Here is a 20749-nt window from a genome sequence, read left to right as displayed (position 1 = left end):
GGAAGGGATCCCATGTGCACTCTTTGGGGGAATGTAAAATGATACAGTCACTATGGAAAACTTGGTGGAGATTCATTAAAGAACTGAAAATAGGGGTGCCTGGGTGGCACAGTCATTTAAGCGTCCAATCCTTTATTTGAACTCAAGTCTTGATCTCAGTGTCATAGGATCAACCCCTACATCAGGATCTGCACTGACAGGGCCTGCTTAGGATTCTCTGTCTCCTTCTCTCTCTGCCCTTTCCCTGCTAATAGGTACCCGCACGCATGCTTTCTCTCTCTCTCCCCCTGCCCCACACACAGAAAATAGAACTACCGTGTGATCCAGCAGTTCCTCATATAGGTATATATTGGAAAAAAATGAAATCAGTATCTCAAAAAGATATCGTTATCCCCACTTTGCAGCATTATTCACATTTTCCAAGACACAGTAATGCGTTAAGTGTCTGTGGGCAGATGAATGCATAGAGCAAATATGGTATATATGTACAATGGAATATTATCTGTCCTTAGAAAAAGGAAATCCTGCCATTTGAGACAGCATAGATGAAACTTGCGGACATTATGCTAAGTGAAATAAATCAGACAGAGAAATACTATACGATCTCATTTATATGTGGAATCTAAAAAAAAATCAAAATCAAAGAAACAGAGTAGATTGGTTTTTGCCAGGTGCTGAAGGTCAGTGGAAATGGGGAGATGCTGGCCAGAGGGTAAAAATTCAGTTGTATTATGAATTTCTTGGGATCTAACATATAGTGTGGTTAACACAGCCAATAATACTCTATTGTATACTTGAAATTTGGTATGAAAGTAAATCTCGAATGTTTGTTCTCTGTCTCACACTCTAACTAACCTTATGTGACAATCATTTCAGAATATATATGTATATGAAATTATTGTGTTGTGCACCTTAAACCTACACAATGTTATTTGCTCATTTATATCTCAATAGAATGGGGAAGGAAAATAACGTTATAATAAGATTACTAGCTTATCTACAAAAGCAGTAAATATCCCTACACAGCAATGACACAATGCTATGAGGGTTGTCTTTTCAACTGGACAAAAGCACTACATACCTGGTGTCTGGGCTCTAATAAAAGAGTAAATAACAAAGCTAAACATAGGCGAATTCCCCTGGAAAGCAGAACAACTAGTGTGATTATATAAATAAGTCTCCATGACTAACATGACTGAGTAACTTTCTTTGGGTTTTCAAGTAATGGAAAACTTTTAGTAACAGGTATCTCAGACATGCTTAGATAAAAATTTCCATGTGGCATCATTTCCCTTCAGCCTGAAGAAGGTCCTTTATAAGTTTCCTGAAGCTTGGATCCACTGGGAACCGATTATCTTTTCTTTGTTTCCTTCTGAAGCAGGTTCTACGATGTATAGAATTCTGGATCTTTTTTAAGTTGTCCTCGTTCTTCTTCTCTTTCTTCTCGTTCTCCTTCTTCCATTTCCTCTTCTCCTCCTCCTCCTTCTCCTCTTCTTCTTTCTCGTCTGTTTATTTATTTACTTATTGAAATTTAAATTCAGGGTAGTTAATATACAGTGTATTCTTGGTTTCAGGGGTAGAACCCAGTGATTCATCTCTTACATATAACACCCAGTGTTCATCCCGAAAAGTGTCCTCCGTGATGCCCATCCCCCATTTAGACCATCCCCCCACCATCTCCTTTCCAAGAACCTTCAGTTGGTTCTCTGTATTTAAGAGTCTCATGGTTTGCCCTCTGCCATGTTTTTATTGTTTTTTCTTCGCTTCCCCTATGTTCATCTGTTGTGTTTCTTAATTTCCACATATGAATAAAAATTCTTCTTTTTAAATTTTAAGTTTTTCTTTTAAGTTTAAGGCTGTTCTTGGATACACATGGCGACATTGTACATGGCAGACCAAAAACTGCAGACATAAGTTCTTTTAAGTGGTCATAACGTCTAAAACTTAGGGAAATATCTCATCTTTGCATTTGAATTTAGGTATTTATGTATATTTACAGTTTTAATTTACTAGGAAAATGAAGACATTGGTTATCATATAAATCATCTAATGAAAAATTAGAAAATAATGCATACAATATGCCATGTGTATTTTTACCTTTCTGAAAATCTGAGAACTCGCATTTTAATTATTACCTCCTACTCTTTTATGGGAATTGAAGACTATATATACAAATTTCAAAGCAATCTTTTTATTCTGGGAATAATCTACAACAGGTGTCACGATAAGAGTTAAACAAACAAATGTCAGTTTTGGTTCTAAAGAGACTTGATGGAAAATCTCAGGTGTCTCTGTGCCTCTACTTAAAAAGATTTATCAGATGGCAATTGCTCATAAAATTTAGTATGAGGATGTTTCATTTCAAGGGATTGAAATTTGTCAGAATATAGTATATCATACAACAAAATGCTAGTTATATTATATGAGCCAGTGGTAGACATAATTTAATGAAGCATAATTTGAATAGCAGAATCTTATCAACTCTTACTTGAGCTGATTATTTAAAATAAATTTAGAGGGGTGCCTGGGTAGCTCAGTCGGTTAGGCATACGACTTCGGCTCAGGTCATGATCTCACAGTTCATGGGTTTGAGCACTGCATCGGGTCGGGTTCTGTGCTGGCAGCTCAGAGCCTAGAGCCTGTTTCGGATTCTGTGTCTCCCTCTCTCTTTGTCCCTCCCCTGCTCATGCTCTGTCTCTCTCTGTCTCAAAAATAAATAAACCATAAAAAATAAAAAATAAATTTAGAAATACTTAGAAAGATAGCTATGTGGGATAAAATATTTCTCCTGCATATTTACCAGTAATATATGAGAGCAAATAACTTTAAATACTTCAGACAGAGAAGTTAGTGTCTGTTTGAGAAATAAGCTTATGCCTCATTGCCAGGTCAAGGATAGATAGATAATAATTATAAAGAGAAATGTATCCACACTATCTAGGTGTTTGAGATTGAATGTTTGTCATCAAAAACACATATATTCTTGGAGTTATTTACAGAGCACTGCCATGCCCAAAGAACTAGATACATATATTTTCTTTGCCTTAAAACAGCTCACAGTTTAATTAGGGAGATTGACAAGGAAAGCAGAAATCACAGCACAATGTGACAAGTTCTGTCAGCTGGACAACTGGGAAGCCATGCAAGTTAATGCAACTACTAGAGAGAAGTCACTCTGACTGGCAACCACGTGCAGCTGAAGGAAGAAAAACATTCTCAATCAGGCAGATATTTCTGCTACACATTTACAGCCATGGAGGTGAAGGGTCGTCAGTTAATTTCATTCGTGGGGACTTTCTACTTCCATCAAAACATTTCCACCATAGACACCTAATGCACAGCACATCCCTCCCAAATTCACAGAAAAATGTGGTTATGTGGTCAGGAGGCACACCTCAATTGGGTATCTCTTCAGACCCACCTACCTCAAATCCCTCATTTCTCCTTAATAAACAAATAAGAATTTGGTAGTTGTAATAAGGTCCTAGTTTGTCAAGTAAATGAAGTTCAAGTATTGGCCTATGAGCTCATGTCCTTGGGCAAACAGTTCACTGACCATGTTCTCACGTCAAACCAATATTATTCACTACTGCATGGACTGGAAGGTGTGTGTGTAGGTGCGTGTGGATGCATGTTTGTGTGTATGTGGGTGTGTGTTTGAGGGGTAGATTTTGATAATGTTCCTGGGACTCTATTTTGTAAAAGGTAAATTTTATATTAACTTGAGTTTCCTCCAGAAGATCACTGTGGACTGAATTTGAAGAAGTCTAAACACAAATTTTCTTCTTCTTCTTTTTTTAATAGTTTATTGTCAAGTTGGTTTCCATGTAACACCCAGTGTTCATCCTGACAAGTACCCTCCTCCATGCCCATCACCCCCCTTCCCCTCTCCCCGACCCCCATCAGCCCTCAGTTTGTTCCCAGCATTCAGGAGTCTCTCATGGTTTGCCTCCCTCCCTCTCCCCCACTATTTCCCTTTCTTCTCCCCCGCCATGGTCCTCTGCCAAGTTCCTCCTAATCTTCCTATACATAAACACAAATTTTCTAATTTCAAGTGTTTCTCCCCACCAGAATGTCGACAAAGGCTGAAATTTTGTGTACAGTCTGTCTATATCCCTTTTCCTAAAACAATCAAGATTCTCTAGGATATTCTGGGGCGCCTAGGTGGCTCAGTCTGCTAAGCATCCGGCTTCAGCTCAGGTCATGATCTCGCAGTTTGTGAGTTCGAGCCTCGCATCGGGCTCTGTGCTGACAGCTCAGAGCCTGGAGCTGCTTCCGATTCTGTGTCTCCCTCTCTCTCTGCTCCTCACCAACTCACGCTCTGCCTCTCTCTCTCTCTCTCTCTCATAAATAATCACTTAGAAAAAGTGTTTTCTATTAATAAAAAAATGATTCTCTAGGATATTCTGATCCTTGATAATTGCTGTTGCAGAATTGCCTGATTCAAGCTGTGTTCATCTGTTACTTACACTGTCATACATATTGTAATGCCTCCTCCAGAGGAGGAGGCCCTCCAGAGGTAATGATGAGATTAGTGTCCTTAAGAGAAGGTGAAGTGCCCAAGCTTGCTCTCTCTCTCTGTGTGTGCTATGTGAGGACACAGCAAGTAAAAATCTGTCCACAAACCAGAAAGAACACTCTCACTGGAATATGACCATGCAGACTTCCTGATCTAGGACTTCCCAGCTTTCATAACTGTTTTTGCTATTTAAGCTACATGGTATATAGTGTTTTGTTAACTCAGTCCAAACTGACCAACACCTGGGCCCCTTTAAAAACTTCGTTAGGCGCTCCTGGATGGCTCAGTCAGCTGAACATCTGGCTCTTGATTTTGGATCAGGTCATGATTTTACGGTTCCTAGGATCAAGCCCCGTGTTGGGCTCTGTGCTGAGAGCATGCAGTAGGCTGCGATTTTCTTTCTCTATCTCTCCACCCCTTCCTAACTTGCATGCATGCATGCACTCATGCTTTCTCTCTCTGTGTCTCTTAAAATAAATAAATAAACATTAAAAAAAAAACCCAACAACTTCTCTCTTCTGCACAGAAAATGACACTCCTCTACTCGAAGCCTTCAGATGACTCGTCGTGGGTTATTAATCCCTCTATCTGCATTTATTTCTACGGCTGGCCCTGGAAAAACACAGATTTGAGCTACATGCATCCACTTAAATATGATTTGTCTTGAAAAGGTACAAAACTGTAAACACTCTTACTTACTATTTTCTAAATTACATATTCTCTTCTCTAGCTTATTTTGTTGGAAGTACACAATAGTAATACATATCACATACAAAATTCTTATTCATCACCTGTGTTATCAGTAAGGCTTCTGGTCAACAGTATAGGCTCTTCGTATTTAAATTTGAGTTATATGGGCAGTTTTCACTGTGCAGGGGGTCAGTGCCCCTAACCCCTGTGTTGTTCAAGGTCAATGGTACAAACCTGCCTCAGTTCCATTCTGTTTCTGCTACACGAATTTGCATGCAGATTCCCAAATACATTTGGCTTTCACAATGCAATTGAAATTTGCTCTTTTCTCCCCTGGAACACTGTCTCTATCAATATCCAAATGGTTCTTTCTTGCTTCATCACAATTGAACTCTTAGCAAAGAATCTATCCTTAATCACCCTTTATAAAAAGGCGTTTCTAATTAGTTTCTTATCCGGCTCTATTCATCTGACATGTCATGAAAATGTGTTTATTTTCTGTTTCTCCTTAGTAGTTTACTATAAGTTTATTCTTTAGGGTCAGAGACCTTGTCTTGCGTTCACTGCTGCAGCATTATCTAGAACAAATTGTCGTGAATAAATGAATGGTTAAATTTACACCCATAGTTATTATTTGAAGGTCATTCTCTCTGTGACTCTTGTGATACCTGATGTGATGATAGGATTGTGAGGTCCAGGAGTGAGATTTTAAGCTCAATCATTACATTACATTAAATAGAGCACAGGGCTTGAGTCACGGACTCTTTAATCTGACTTTGCTCTTTGCTAACAAAGAAAGGTATCTGTTTTTTCAGCATCACACTTCTCATATGTAAAATGGAGCCTTGACCTACCTCACCGATGGTCAGGCAGATTACATCAACATAGATTAAAATAAGCAAGTGACTGTACGCAGTGTGTAGCACATAATAAAAGCTCAGTGAAAGGCCATTAGTATTTAGCATGGGTAGGGACATGTGTCATCTTTCCGTTAGAGAGCTCAGGGATGCCCTGCTCCTTCTAAATCCAACATGGAAGTAATCTGAATGACTTGGAATGTTTTGACTAATTTAAGGCGACTTTACATATTATTACATCATTCTCAAGTGCAACACAATGGAAGCTCCATTTCTGTCATTAAATTAATTCCCAAACATGCCACCATCCCACCCACACTTCTTCTGGACTCGACCACCTGATTCTAAACTTCACCACATCATTTCCCTTTGCATCAGGGTTATGCTAATTCTTCCTCCTACCTGACTTCCATCTGCAGGTTGTGACCTCTGGAGCCATTGTAACTGCAAATCTTGTGTTTCCTCACTCTTGAGCTCTGGTGATGGACAGGCTAGGGGCAGATCTATGTTTTCCACACCTGTTCCCTTCCTTCAGAAACAACTGAGAGTATTACAAGTTTGCCTTGATCCTTTTGAATTAGACAGAGAGGAGATGATACAATACCTGGGCCATCAAGTGGAAGCCCGAGGTCTTGGGTAAGTGCTAGAAGCTAGCAGCTTTCCACTCTCCTGAAAGCAAAATCATTGTCTTCAACCAATTGTTCTGTTTTAGGTGAGACACACAAAGCCCTGAGAGAGAAGGGCTGCAACCAACAGATAAATCAACAAAGACAGTGTTGTGAGTAACAGGGAGTGAGTTGTACAATCAGACCATATTTTATGTTTCGCATGGATTGTTGCGGCCCAGAGACTAAGGCCTGCATGTGGAAGCAGCTGTGGCACTAGAATGGGGCATATTTGATGTATCCAAGAAGTATCATGGGATCCAATAGTTTTATATATTTTGCTGTCTGTCATACAATTGGGAAAATATAAATAGATATAGAGCTTACATCAAGTATTCCATGAAATTCGATAGAGCTGGTTATGCTGTTTCTGAGCAGTAGGGAGCAAGTGCTTTTGAACATATTCAAAAAAAGACTCATACAGGGGCACCTGGGTGGCTTAGTCAGTTGAGTGTCGTCTCTTCATTTAGGCTCAAGTCATGATCTCATGGTTCCTGAGATTGAGGCCTGCTTGGGATTCTCTCTCCCACCCTCTCTCTGCCCCTCCCCCAATCACATTCTGTCTCTCTTTCAAAATAAATAAACATTAAACAAATAGACTCATACAGGAGCATCTGTGTGGCTCAGTCGGTTAAGCGTCTTTTTTTGTTTGTTTGTTTGTTTGTTTTTTAAATATTTTTATTTATTTATAGGAGAGAGAGAGAGAGAGAGAGACAGCGTGAGCGAGAGAGGGTCAGAGAGAGAGGGAGACACAGACTCCGAAATAGGCTTCAGGCTCTGAGCTGGCAGTCAGCACAGAGCCCGAGGCGGGGCTCGAACCCACGAACGCAAGATCATGAACTAAGCGAAAGTCGGACGCTTAACCGACTGAGCCACCCAGGCGCCCCTAAGCATCTGACTTTGACTCAGGTCCTGATCCCACAGTTCTTGGGTTTGAGCCCCGCGTTGGGCTCTGTGCTGACAGCTCAGAGCCTGGAGGCTGCTTCAGATGCTGTCTTTCCCTCTCTTTCTGCCTCTCCCCCACTTGCAGTCTGTTTCTATCTCTCTCTCAAAATTAAATAAATATTAAAAAAAAAGTTTAGAAAGACTCGTATACAACTACATTTGAAAAAGATTTTCTTTTTTTAAATTCAAGATGGAGTGAGCAATGGTAATCCAAATGAGAAGAAACTTCTAGTTAGTAATAAGGGTCTTATAAGAAAAACCATAGCCTTTTCATTGATGTATGGGGAGTTTTGGATAATATACTTGACCGAAGATAGGAATGAAAAATAGAGGTTTTTATTGGTCTCAATGTTGTTGATTTTGCCAACAATAGGGCCTTGTTTCACTGAGGTGTGGCTGTGTTAGAAGTTAATACCAGAGTCTTACTACATGCTACGTGGTGTTGTGTTTGGTAGTTGTGTTTCCTGATAGATTTCTGAGGTGTTTTGTGTTTAATACAATTATGTGAATTGTATATGGTTCCATTAATTCCCTAAGTCCAGTTATTCCCTAATTTTCCATTTGTTTTCTATGCAAAATCCAAAACTACTGAAATATTGTGGGACTTTTCACAGAGAAACACTGGGTCAGTCACTTAGTTACCATTTAGAAGCTGCACTGAGATCAGATTTTTTTTCTCCAAGAAGAATGACTGACCAAATGCAAAAACATTTTCTAAAATTATGTGTTCATTTAGTGTGAGCTTCCTATCCGTTTTCCTAATAAGTTTTTCTGTACATGATAAGTATACAGGTATTATCGTTCAACTTACAGTCTAAAAGAAGGTCTGTGAGAAAAGAAAGAAGTATTTTTCTCTTTCCTTTCTTATAGAACCTCTACATGAGTCTCATGAACTGGAAAAAAAATTATACTGGATTGCTGTTTGAGTTCAACCAAATTCATTTTATAACTAAGGCTTATAAAATAAGAATAAAGGTTCATTTAAATAATTTTATCTAGCAATTACTTTTTATGCTATATCAATTGCAATATTTCATTTTAAGGATGTTTGGTTTGGCCCGTCTTTGGAATTTGAAATCCAAATTATATACTCCTATAATTATATATGACTGAATAAAATTCTGAGTACAAGTTTACTTTTATAGAAAATTAAAATAATACATTTATTTAGTTAAGACTCTAGTTTCTTTCTAATGTACTATTTTTCTAGTTATTCATATCTTTGTCCAGCCAAGATAAACTTAAAGCAATAACATATATGAAAGCATATGACAATTTTCAAGTCAAGAGTATCAAGTATTTTCTACCACATAACAAAGGAATTGAAATAATTTCATCAGAAATAGTGACTCCTTATAGTAATAACTTTCATTTGCCCAGATTCATTTCAGAATAGGAAGGGTCCACATAGTTGGAAAAACATAAACCCTTCAAAGTCACCTAATTACGGAAAAAAATGTAAAATATAATTTTGTTTTATTATTTTTATTATTATCACTTGCAAATTCAGACCCAACTTTCTTTATATCTACATTAGGGAATAAATTCCTTTTTACTTTTGAGTTTTCTATTGTGATACTTCCATCATTTCATAGTAAAAATAAACATACTTTAAGACTTTATTAAGATACTGTTTCTCAACTTAAAACTTGTGTTTGATCCAGCAGTCATAAAACGATATTGACAGATTTTCATCATATACCCAGTTTGTCTGGAGATGTGACAAGTCACCTCAAAAGTTATCAGTTGTCTCTATGTAAAACAAATATGATTTAGTTTTAAAAGTTTAAAAACCAACAAACTCACACGGAGAAAGTTATAGTTTATTGCATTTTTCCCAGTAAAGGGAAGATTGATTTTACCCTACTAGGATGTAAAAGCATGATTTCAGGGAATTTAAGTCTTATCTGCCAGATGTTGATTCCACTAAGCTATCTTTTTAGCTTATGTTAGGGGCTTTTGATCACAGTTGGCTTGAAGTAAACAAATGGCAAGCTTACCCGGTGCCTCTAATACCAACAGACGAGCCCCAGTCTCAGGAAAGCCAGGAAGCAGTGGGAGATCTTAGGAAAGACACACTCAGAGGTCTTCAGCAGAATCATGGCACATCAACTCAACCACAATTAAAGGACTGTGGTTGTGGGTTTCTTCCATGCTGGAAGACCAGGGCAAATCTTCCAACATTTGCTTTTAGCCACAAGGAGAGACTTTAATGATCTTCACGAGTTTGTCGATCTAGCACTAGGGTGAGTTATTTAGTAATCTAAAAGCTGTTCTGGAAATAGACACATTGTGTCCAGGTAGGAGCTATGAAACTCCATGCCATCCCTTGACTTTCTGTTATAAACTCAATCCCAACTGGATTTGACACTGCGTCGTCATATCAGAAAGGATAAGATTGAACAGAAGAGTTAAGTTTAAGCAAAGATGGAAAATGGAAATGTATGTCATCAGAGAATTTTATAAATAACTTTAAAATATAATTGGGTGAGGAGTGCCGGGTGGCTGAGTCCGTTGGGTGTCCAACTTTGGCTCAGGTCATGACCTTGTAGTTCATGGGTTCAAGCCCCTCTTCGGGCTCTGTGCTGACAGCTCAGAGCCTGGAGCCTGCTTTGGATTCTGTGTCTCCCTCTCTGTCTGCCTCTCCCCCTCTCACACTCTGTCTCTCTCTCTCACAAATAAGTAAGCATTAAAAAATAGTAAGATATGTATACACAATTGGATGAATTTATTACTCATTCTACACAGATCCTCACCTCAAGTATTGGGCAACAGCCTAGCAGAGCGATTGAGCACATTACATCTAGATCGTCTGGATTTTCATTCCAGCTCTTACTTCTTTGAATTTAGGCAAATTACATACACACTTTATTTCTTTTGTCTTCTGTAATATGGAGATAATAGTCCCTATTTTATGCCCTCATTATGTGGATTAAATGAGTTAATATTTTTAAAGCTCTTGACAGATGCCTGGTGAAAATTAAGCTTTGCTAATTATTACCTAATTATCAATAAGGGGTCGGGACTGCAGAGATGTAGGGAATTGTTGCCAATCATTACCCATTTGGTGGGTTGAAGAGGCACAGAAGTAGATGCTCTGAGGTTGAGAACACAGGGTGATAAAGCTATTGATGGATCCCTATCTACCTGTTGGAGAAGTCTGCACTGGAAATCACTATCGACAGACTTTCCAAGGGGAGAGCCTATTTCACACATGATAGAATTCATTTCTTATGTTGCCCTTAGCAACAATACTAGTCCTTCCTTTGTTAGATCTCAAGTAGATGAGTTCAAAAGAAACTGTGAAAAATAAGTCTGAATAGAAGATAATCAGGTTTCATCACATTATTAAAAAAATAAAAATAAAAAAGAGAGAGGCACCTAGAGACTCCAGCAATTACAACCACTGGAAAAGCAGAACAAATAGAATGTGCTTGGAAAGAATTGTGTATAGCTTTTGCATATGAAAATGGCATCGTTGATCTTTGCTGGCCAATTCCATACTTATGTGTTGTTTCTACAACACAGGGAATAGATTTCAAAACATACGTAGATGGTTTAGCTCCTGGTTTGCTGTCTTAACACATTGCTCCCATGGATGACCCCATTCAGAAAATGAGTGTTCACACGCATTGAAATTCATTTGCCACACCCGCTCTGAGCACAGTACCAGTGGATACCCCTGTGTGTATTTGCCCATTCTTTTTGATTAGACACTTTAGTTAACATGTTGTCTCTGAGAGGTAGATTAAGGTTACCTTTACAGAAAGGGAAATGGAGGGGTGTTGATTTACACACAAGACATCTGGAACCAGAATTCATACCTGTTGCTACCCAAGGCAGTGCTGTTTCCACAAGACATATGCGTATATACTAAAGACAAGTGTCTCCCTCCTCTTATCTTGGCCTCACATCATGCTTCTGAAACCTTCAGGATTCTGAGGCATTGCTTTAGAACGGTGCTCCTTGTGTCTGCCTGTGATCTAGATGACATAATTGAGACACCATCTCTTCCTGATTCCTAATAAACACTAGGGGATTCTTTGTTCCCAGGCTTTCCCAACTCCAGGACGCTAGTACATTTCCCACCTAAGCTATACATCCCTAAGCTATATAATATCCTATCTCCTCACTTCTCTGTCTTGCTATTTCTTCCCAGGTCTCATTCCAGCCATAGGGTTGTAATTAATATGAAATGTGAGCTCTCCCCCAAACGTGGAATCTTGTAGCCCAGAACTTACCTGAACCAGGTTCAGGAGGGGCTATGGGCTATGCCCCTGCTTGTGGCCTATCTGCATATCCCACGCCTCTCTACCCTCATTGTTTTCCCCCTCTTCACTCAAGGCGGTTGTCATGCAAACTTTTTACCCACAGGGGACTAAGCATCTTCCACCACGACTCTGTGGGTGTTGTTTGAAGTCCTGAGATAGTTGCGCTTTTACAGGGCTTCTCAGCATCCAGCTACGATTGGTACAAGATTCGGGATGGTTTGACTCTGAGGTTTCATCGAGTGATTGCCCTTGATGTCCTGGGCTTTGGCTTCAGTGACAAACCAAGGCCACATCACTGTTCCGTATTTGAACAGGCTGGTATTATGGAGGCGCTTCTGCAGTATCTGGGGCTCCAAACCCACGAGGTCCACCTTTTGTTTCATGATTATGAGATATCGTTCCTGAGGGGCTGCTCTATAGGTTTAAGCAGAATTGATCTGGTCGGCTTGCCATAAAAACTCTCTGTCGAATGGAGGTATACTTCCCAAGACTTGACATCCTCACCTTCTCTAAAAGTTTCTCAAAGATGAAGGCATACTGTCCTCTATCTTTACATGATTGATGAACCTTCTCCTGAGGTCTCACCCCAGTCTTTGGGCCATGCCCCTGACTCTCTGAGAGTGAGATGTGGGGCATGCAGGCAGGAATACAGAACAATGATGGGAATTCAGTTACTGACAGTCTCTTACAGGACTTCAACCAGAGAAAGAAGTTTAGAAGATGCTGGGTGGAAGCTCTTGCTTCTGTAACTATTCCCATTCCTTTTTCTTTCTTTCTTTTTTTTTAAATTTTTATGTTTTATTTATTTCTGAGAGAGAGAAAGAGAAAGAGAGAGAGAGAGAGAGAGAGAGAGAGAGGGAGAGAGAATGAACAGAGGAGGGTCAGAGAGAGAGGGAGATACAGAATCTGAAACAGGCTCCAGGCTCTGAGCTGTCAGCACAGAGCCTGACACAGGGCTCAAACCCATGAACCATGAATCACAAGATCATGACCTGAGCTGAAGTCGGATGCTTAATCGACTGAGCCACCCAGGCGCCCCTCCATTCCTTTTTCTCTACTGACCATTGGATCCTGTGAATCGATATCAACGCTGATTATGGATTACCACATTAACCACTCTCCACAGCTGGGGGTCCCATGGGCTTCTTGAATGCATCCCTGGCTTTCATAAATTCCTTTTGAACTGAAAAGAGTGTCTTCCCTGTGTTATCTCTCCTACTCCCTGATCTGCTGTGTATTCCACTTAGGAAGCAACACCCAAGAGATCCTGGCCACCAAACACTACCTTCTCACAGGAGTCGTCTTGACTCACACTGGTGATCCACATTTGGGAAAAAGCCCACAGAGGAACATGCTAAGGATGTCCCACCAATGCATCTTCCGTTCTAACATTTGAGTAAGCATACGAACTTACCTTGGTCTTTGCACAACTAGGAAATTCTGAGGACCACCACCACTCACAGAAACAGAAAGACAGAGAGACATTGGTTTTTTTTTAAATGTTTACTTATTTTTGAGAGAAAGAGACACAACACTGCGAAGGGGGCAGGAGGGGCAGAGAGAGGGGGACACAGAATCTGAAGCAGTCTCCAGGCTCAGAGCTGACAGCACAGAGCCTGAGGTGGGGCTCAAACTCAAAAACTCAAAAACTGTGAGATCATGACCTGAGCTGAAGCCGGCCTTTTAACTCACAGAGCCGCCCAGATGCCCTGACTGAGTGACATTTGTAAAGTTTTTAACACTTCTATGGGCTTCTCTGAAATATTTAGAAATGCTAACTTCTGACCCATTCTCAACTGGAATCCTATGGCAGAGAATGAGGAGAGGGTGTCTCCTTATCAGTCCTCAAATGGCTTTAAGGACAGATGCTTTCTTTAAGTTCTCTAAACAACACAGTTTAGTGAGAGTGAGCCTCCCTTGTCATAACTTGGATTTAGCTTCGTCAGCTGCTTTTAATTACAGACATTTTGTTAAAAATCGGTTTGGGTTTGAATAGTGCAGTAGTCCAAGTATTCTTTAAGACTGTGATTTACCTACACATATTATACATGAATATTTAAACCAGCTGATATTCTAGCATGGTAGTGAACCTTTCTAAACAGGTTTAATTTCTGAATAAATTGAATTAAATCCAAACTATTTACAGAACTTCCTAAAAATCACAGGATATTAAGGCCCAGTAGCAACCATGCCAGAGACGTACTGTTAAATCAACAATCTGACTCTTCATCCCTTAGCTTAAGTCCCTCCTGAACTGGAGAGGAGGGGATTGTTGTGTCGTCCAGATTCCTCTGCTGAATGTACGTGGGTCCCTTTCATGACAATTGCTTCACTTCTCATTGGTTGCCTCCTGAGGCGCTTCCTAGTGTATCTCAGTGATTCCTGTACTTTACAGCTAGGAAATTTCCAGAAACTTTAAGAACAAATTCTGAAAACCCTCTGTGCAAATGGTGTTGAATACATTTTGTTAAGCCAGAGTTTCATTGTCTTAGTCAAAACAGGATGATGGATAATTTAAAATTTTTATTAGCGATTTCAAGTATAACAACTTTATATTTTCAAAATAAAAATGAATATTGCCCAAGACATAAAGAAAAAGAAAGGAAAATGTGAGCCTTGTTAAAATCATTTCATTGCCATGCTTTTATTTTATACAGTAGTCCCCCTTAACTGTGGGTCTGGAAGTAGATGGTCCTCCTGATGCAGTTGTCAGAAGGTCAAAGGCGGCCTAATGCTACATCACAATGTCTATACCATTTGCCTCTCTGAATCTCATCACGTAGGCATTTCATCATTCACATCATTATAAGAAGAAGGAGTGTACAGAATAATAAAATATTTTGAGAAAGAGAGAGATGACTTTTACATAACTTATATTACAATGTATTGTTATAATTATCCTATTAGTTATTGTTGCTTATCTCTTACTGTGTCTACTTTATAAATTGAACTTTATTACATGCATATATGTGTAGGGAAAAAACAGTATATATAGTGTTTGGAACATACTCCTTACAGATATGGGAGGCCCATTGAATTGGATTACTTATTTTGTTTCATGATACACTATGCATATATTGAATATATGTTACCCTCATATACGCATAAGTCTAGAATGTCTTGCTTCTTGCTTATCAATAAAGCTGTCACTTCTTGGCTTAGATATAGACATTTGACACATACTAGAAATTTAACAAATATTTGTTGAGTAAATAGATATCCAAATAGCTGGATGTCTGATATGTTCAAAATATAATATCCAGGTATGGAATTGCTTTTTGGAGCAGAATTTGGTGTTCCAGTTGAGTCTTTGTGGCCTAAAAAATAATTCTTCCCTTAACCACTCCTGTTCTACAGAGACATCAACTTGTATTCATGGGAAAATTAGAAAAATCGAGACAATGTAGTGAAATTTTCATAAGGCTAGATTATACATGGTAATATCAGTGTGGATGCAGTATGATGATTGGTGGATCATGGGTGCATGTGGGTGTATATGTATTTTTGTGTTCTTACTAGGAAATAAAATAGTAACAATTTCATATTACTCCTCAGATATTTTATTGATATTTTATTGGTTGTAAATCCCTAACTCTGGAAACCATTGTGCTACAGAAAATTAGGATCCCAACTACCCCAATGGGGCTGGGCAGCTGGTGTTTAGCCATTGTCTCTGTTCACCTATTCTCTAATGCACTTGGATTCTTTCTAATCAAGAAAAAAGTCTACTTTCCTCTAAGTTTGTACCTTGCACAGCCTGGAGGAATGATTTTTTTTTTCAATTAAGCTGCAAGTGGTTTGCTGAAGAGCATCTGAAAATCAATCACAGTACAAGGCACACAGTATGAGCCTGTTATCTTCCATGATTGCAATTCAGGTACTGAGAATTCCATTTGGTGTCAGCCAGAAAGTTTGGATGAACTAAGTATCTTTTAAACTTTATAGGTACAAATGAAATTGGCACTTTGAAAACGACCCCAGAACATAAAGAATGATGTAGCAGCCCTTTCTGCCTTCAGCTTCTGTAACTATTTTGACAAAGTGAATCTCCCCCACTTTTAAAGAGAGTGGCTTTGGAGGAGTTCGATAACTTTAAAAAAAAGGAATTGATGAAAAATTTTGATAAATCTCTAAGGTAAACAACACCTATATTTGATAGGAGAAAACAAAGCAGCAGGTAGCATAAACCTGGGATTCTATGACTTGCTGCTAACAATAGTTGAGCCAAGACCCAAGAAGTATAGAGGGATATAAACAGATCAAAAATGATGTTTCAGCTGTAAGCATGTAATATTCTGTTTCTTCGGGGAAAGAGCATCTGACTATAAAGAGTAAAATAAAGAGATTGTTTTCTAGAAATCAAAACCTGGGGAGGGGGTGTTCCTGGGTGGCTCAGTCACTTAAGTGTCTGACTTCAGCTCAGGTCATGATATCATAGTTTGTGAGTTTGAGCCCCATGTCGGGCTCTGTGCTGACAGCTCAGAGTCTGGAGCCTGCTTCATATTCTGTTTCTCTCTCTCTCTCTCAAAAATAAACATTAAAATAAATTAAAAAGAAAGACAATGTATCCGATTTTTAACTACGTACCCACAAGCCACGCTGTGGATTTCAATCTGGTCCTTATTTTACTACCTCCTTGATGCTAAGCAAGTTTTATTTAACATTTTACACCTGATTTCTCCTTCTCTATGAAATAGGAAAAGTATAAAACATAGCATTGTTAGGATTAAGGAAATTTATATTGGAAAGGTGGCTAAAAGAATGCACCCCATGTAAGTGCACAAGTACTAACTCCATTATTGCCGCCATGTTAAAGGCTTAGTTTCACTTTCCCACCATCACAATGCAGTGGTTTCAAAGCACTATGGTTTAGAAAAAGAAAGAAAAAAGAGAAAGGAAGGAAGGAAGTCTCAGTACAATGTTTGTTTCACCAGAACCACCAAACAGGTTGGGGAGTATTTTATAAAAAGACACCCCAAAGTTTATAGCAGCACTATCAACAATAGCCAAATTATGGAGAGAGCCCAAATGTCCATCAATTGATGAATGGATTAAGAAGATGTGGTATACAGTATATATACAATGGAACTACTCAATGATGACAAAGAATGAAATCTTGCCATTTGCAACAATATGGATGGAACTGGAGGGTATTATGTGAATCACAATAAGTCAGTCAAAGAAAGACAGATATCATATGATTTCACTCATATGTGAAATTTGAGAACCATAATAGAAGACCATAGCATAAGGGAAGGAAAAATAAGATAAAAAACAGAGAGGGAGGCAAACAATAAGAAGCTCTTAAATACAGAGAACAAACTGAGAGTTGACAGGGGTAGGGGATGGAGAGGTGGGTTAAATGGGTGATGGGCACTGAGGAGGGCATTTTTCAGGATGAACACGGTGTGTCATATGTAAGAAGTGAATCACTGTTTTGTACTCCGAAAGCTAAGACTACACTGTGTATTAGCTAACTTGAGAATGAAAAAAAAGTTGAAAAAAAGGCACACTATGCCCATAAACTTGAGGTCAGCAGTTGAACAAAATCCTAGACACATTTTGTTCAATATTAAAATTATAATGGCCATCAGTAAAGTAAGTTAGAAGAAAACTCATAATGAATTTCTGCAAGCAGGGTTGATGAGAACACATATCCCAACTGCATTCCAATAGTACAAGAAAATACATTTAGTGCCAGAACTTTGTCTTCTAAATATATGTGAGAAGATTCTCCTCTGCTTCCCATCCTGTGATCTTTCTCTCCACTGGATACGTTGAACAAATAATTAAGGACTTTCAATTTGAAGAGGCATGCCTCGGACACGTATGTTTTGTTCCCTTCATAATCAAGAATGGTGTATATTAAAATGAAGAAATAGAGATGGAGTTAGGAATTAAGGGTCTATTTGGCAATAGTAAGTGCCAGATGTGTTAGACAATGTGAGGTTAAAAACCTTTCGTTCTTGTTGCTGAAGCCCGTGAATTAAGAGAAGAACAAAAAAAGAAGTAGAGCATGAGCTGGGGGATGGGAAAACAAAGATCTGGCACTAAGAATTACATATCATTGGAAGAAAAGAAGAATGTCACACAGCACAGTGGTTTCTCAAGCAGATGGTGCTTTAAGTCTACAAGAGGAGAGAGTCTCAATGAACCTTCTGAGGGAGACCCAGAACAGCGGGGTGTGGAATGGCCTCAGAGCTTAGCAAGATGTATGATTTCAAAGTTTTCTGAGTAAGTTGCCAAGTTTTCAATGTATGAGGTAACTCATCCTGACCCTTAGAGGAAGAAATGACTCCTATCTATGTTCTTCTCTCCAGTCCAGTCCATATTTTTTCATATAAGGGTTTCATGTTAGAAATGTTCTTGCCATGGTTTAGAAAATGCCCGTGGCTTATAATAGGAAGGATCATTCTAATCCCAGTGATCCTTGCTCGTGCTCGGATTTACTTTCTTGTATTTTACTGTGGATTCGAGGTATTTGAGATCTCAATATCAGAAATCATAAAAGTCCAATTAACCTACATGAGCTCCACTCTTACATAGTATTTCATACAGTGATTAATAATGTAAATATATGGCTTCATAAAAATTCACATTAAATACATTGTGTTAAAACAGTTATCGTTTAGATTTTTTAAAAATATATATTTATTATTTTNTATTTATTTCTGAGAGAGAGAAAGAGAAAGAGAGAGAGAGAGAGAGAGAGAGAGAGAGGGAGAGAGAATGAACAGAGGAGGGTCAGAGAGAGAGGGAGATACAGAATCTGAAACAGGCTCCAGGCTCTGAGCTGTCAGCACAGAGCCTGACACAGGGCTCAAACCCATGAACCATGAATCACAAGATCATGACCTGAGCTGAAGTCGGATGCTTAATCGACTGAGCCACCCAGGCGCCCCTCCATTCCTTTTTCTCTACTGACCATTGGATCCTGTGAATCGATATCAACGCTGATTATGGATTACCACATTAACCACTCTCCACAGCTGGGGGTCCCATGGGCTTCTTGAATGCATCCCTGGCTTTCATAAATTCCTTTTGAACTGAAAAGAGTGTCTTCCCTGTGTTATCTCTCCTACTCCCTGATCTGCTGTGTATTCCACTTAGGAAGCAACACCCAAGAGATCCTGGCCACCAAACACTACCTTCTCACAGGAGTCGTCTTGACTCACACTGGTGATCCACATTTGGGAAAAAGCCCACAGAGGAACATGCTAAGGATGTCCCACCAATGCATCTTCCGTTCTAACATTTGAGTAAGCATACGAACTTACCTTGGTCTTTGCACAACTAGGAAATTCTGAGGACCACCACCACTCACAGAAACAGAAAGACAGAGAGACATTGGTTTTTTTTTAAATGTTTACTTATTTTTGAGAGAAAGAGACACAACACTGCGAAGGGGGCAGGAGGGGCAGAGAGAGGGGGACACAGAATCTGAAGCAGTCTCCAGGCTCAGAGCTGACAGCACAGAGCCTGAGGTGGGGCTCAAACTCAAAAACTCAAAAACTGTGAGATCATGACCTGAGCTGAAGCCGGCCTTTTAACTCACAGAGCCGCCCAGATGCCCTGACTGAGTGACATTTGTAAAGTTTTTAACACTTCTATGGGCTTCTCTGAAATATTTAGAAATGCTAACTTCTGACCCATTCTCAACTGGAATCCTATGGCAGAGAATGAGGAGAGGGTGTCTCCTTATCAGTCCTCAAATGGCTTTAAGGACAGATGCTTTCTTTAAGTTCTCTAAACAACACAGTTTAGTGAGAGTGAGCCTCCCTTGTCATAACTTGGATTTAGCTTCGTCAGCTGCTTTTAATTACAGACATTTTGTTAAAAATCGGTTTGGGTTTGAATAGTGCAGTAGTCCAAGTATTCTTTAAGACTGTGATTTACCTACACATATTATACATGAATATTTAAACCAGCTGATATTCTAGCATGGTAGTGAACCTTTCTAAACAGGTTTAATTTCTGAATAAATTGAATTAAATCCAAACTATTTACAGAACTTCCTAAAAATCACAGGATATTAAGGCCCAGTAGCAACCATGCCAGAGACGTACTGTTAAATCAACAATCTGACTCTTCATCCCTTAGCTTAAGTCCCTCCTGAACTGGAGAGGAGGGGATTGTTGTGTCGTCCAGATTCCTCTGCTGAATGTACGTGGGTCCCTTTCATGACAATTGCTTCACTTCTCATTGGTTGCCTCCTGAGGCGCTTCCTAGTGTATCTCAGTGATTCCTGTACTTTACAGCTAGGAAATTTCCAGAAACTTTAAGAACAAATTCTGAAAACCCTCTGTGCAAATGGTGTTGAATACATTTTGTTAAGCCAGAGTTTCATTGTCTTAGTCAAAACAGGATGATGGATAATTTAAAATTTTTATTAGCGATTTCAAGTATAACAACTTTATATTTTCAAAATAAAAATGAATATTGCCCAAGACATAAAGAAAAAGAAAGGAAAATGTCAGCCTTGTTAAAATCATTTCATTGCCATGCTTTTATTTTATACAGTAGTCCCCCTTAACTGTGGGTCTGGAAGTAGATGGTCCTCCTGATGCAGTTGTCAGAAGGTCAAAGGCGGCCTAATGCTACATCACAATGTCTATACCATTTGCCTCTCTGAATCTCATCACGTAGGCATTTCATCATTCACATCATTATAAGAAGAAGGAGTGTACAGAATAATAAAATATTTTGAGAAAGAGAGAGATGACTTTTACATAACTTATATTACAATGTATTGTTGTAATTATCCTATTAGTTATTGTTGCTTATCTCTTACTGTGTCTACTT

General features: G+C 39.0%; 1 pseudogene; it reads left to right on the top strand.

Annotated features, from left to right (window-relative positions):
* The first annotated feature begins 4487 nt into the window (after nt 1-4487).
* Nucleotides 4488-18992, top strand: LOC144245805 (mesoderm-specific transcript homolog protein-like; annotated as a pseudogene).
* The last annotated feature ends 1757 nt before the right edge of the window (nt 18993-20749 follow it).

Source organism: Crocuta crocuta, unplaced genomic scaffold, assembly GCF_008692635.1.
Source record: "Crocuta crocuta isolate KB4526 unplaced genomic scaffold, BGI_CrCroc_1.0 scaffold108, whole genome shotgun sequence".
Taxonomy (NCBI): domain Eukaryota; kingdom Metazoa; phylum Chordata; class Mammalia; order Carnivora; family Hyaenidae; genus Crocuta; species Crocuta crocuta.
This window is presented reverse-complemented; position numbering and strand designations above follow the sequence as displayed.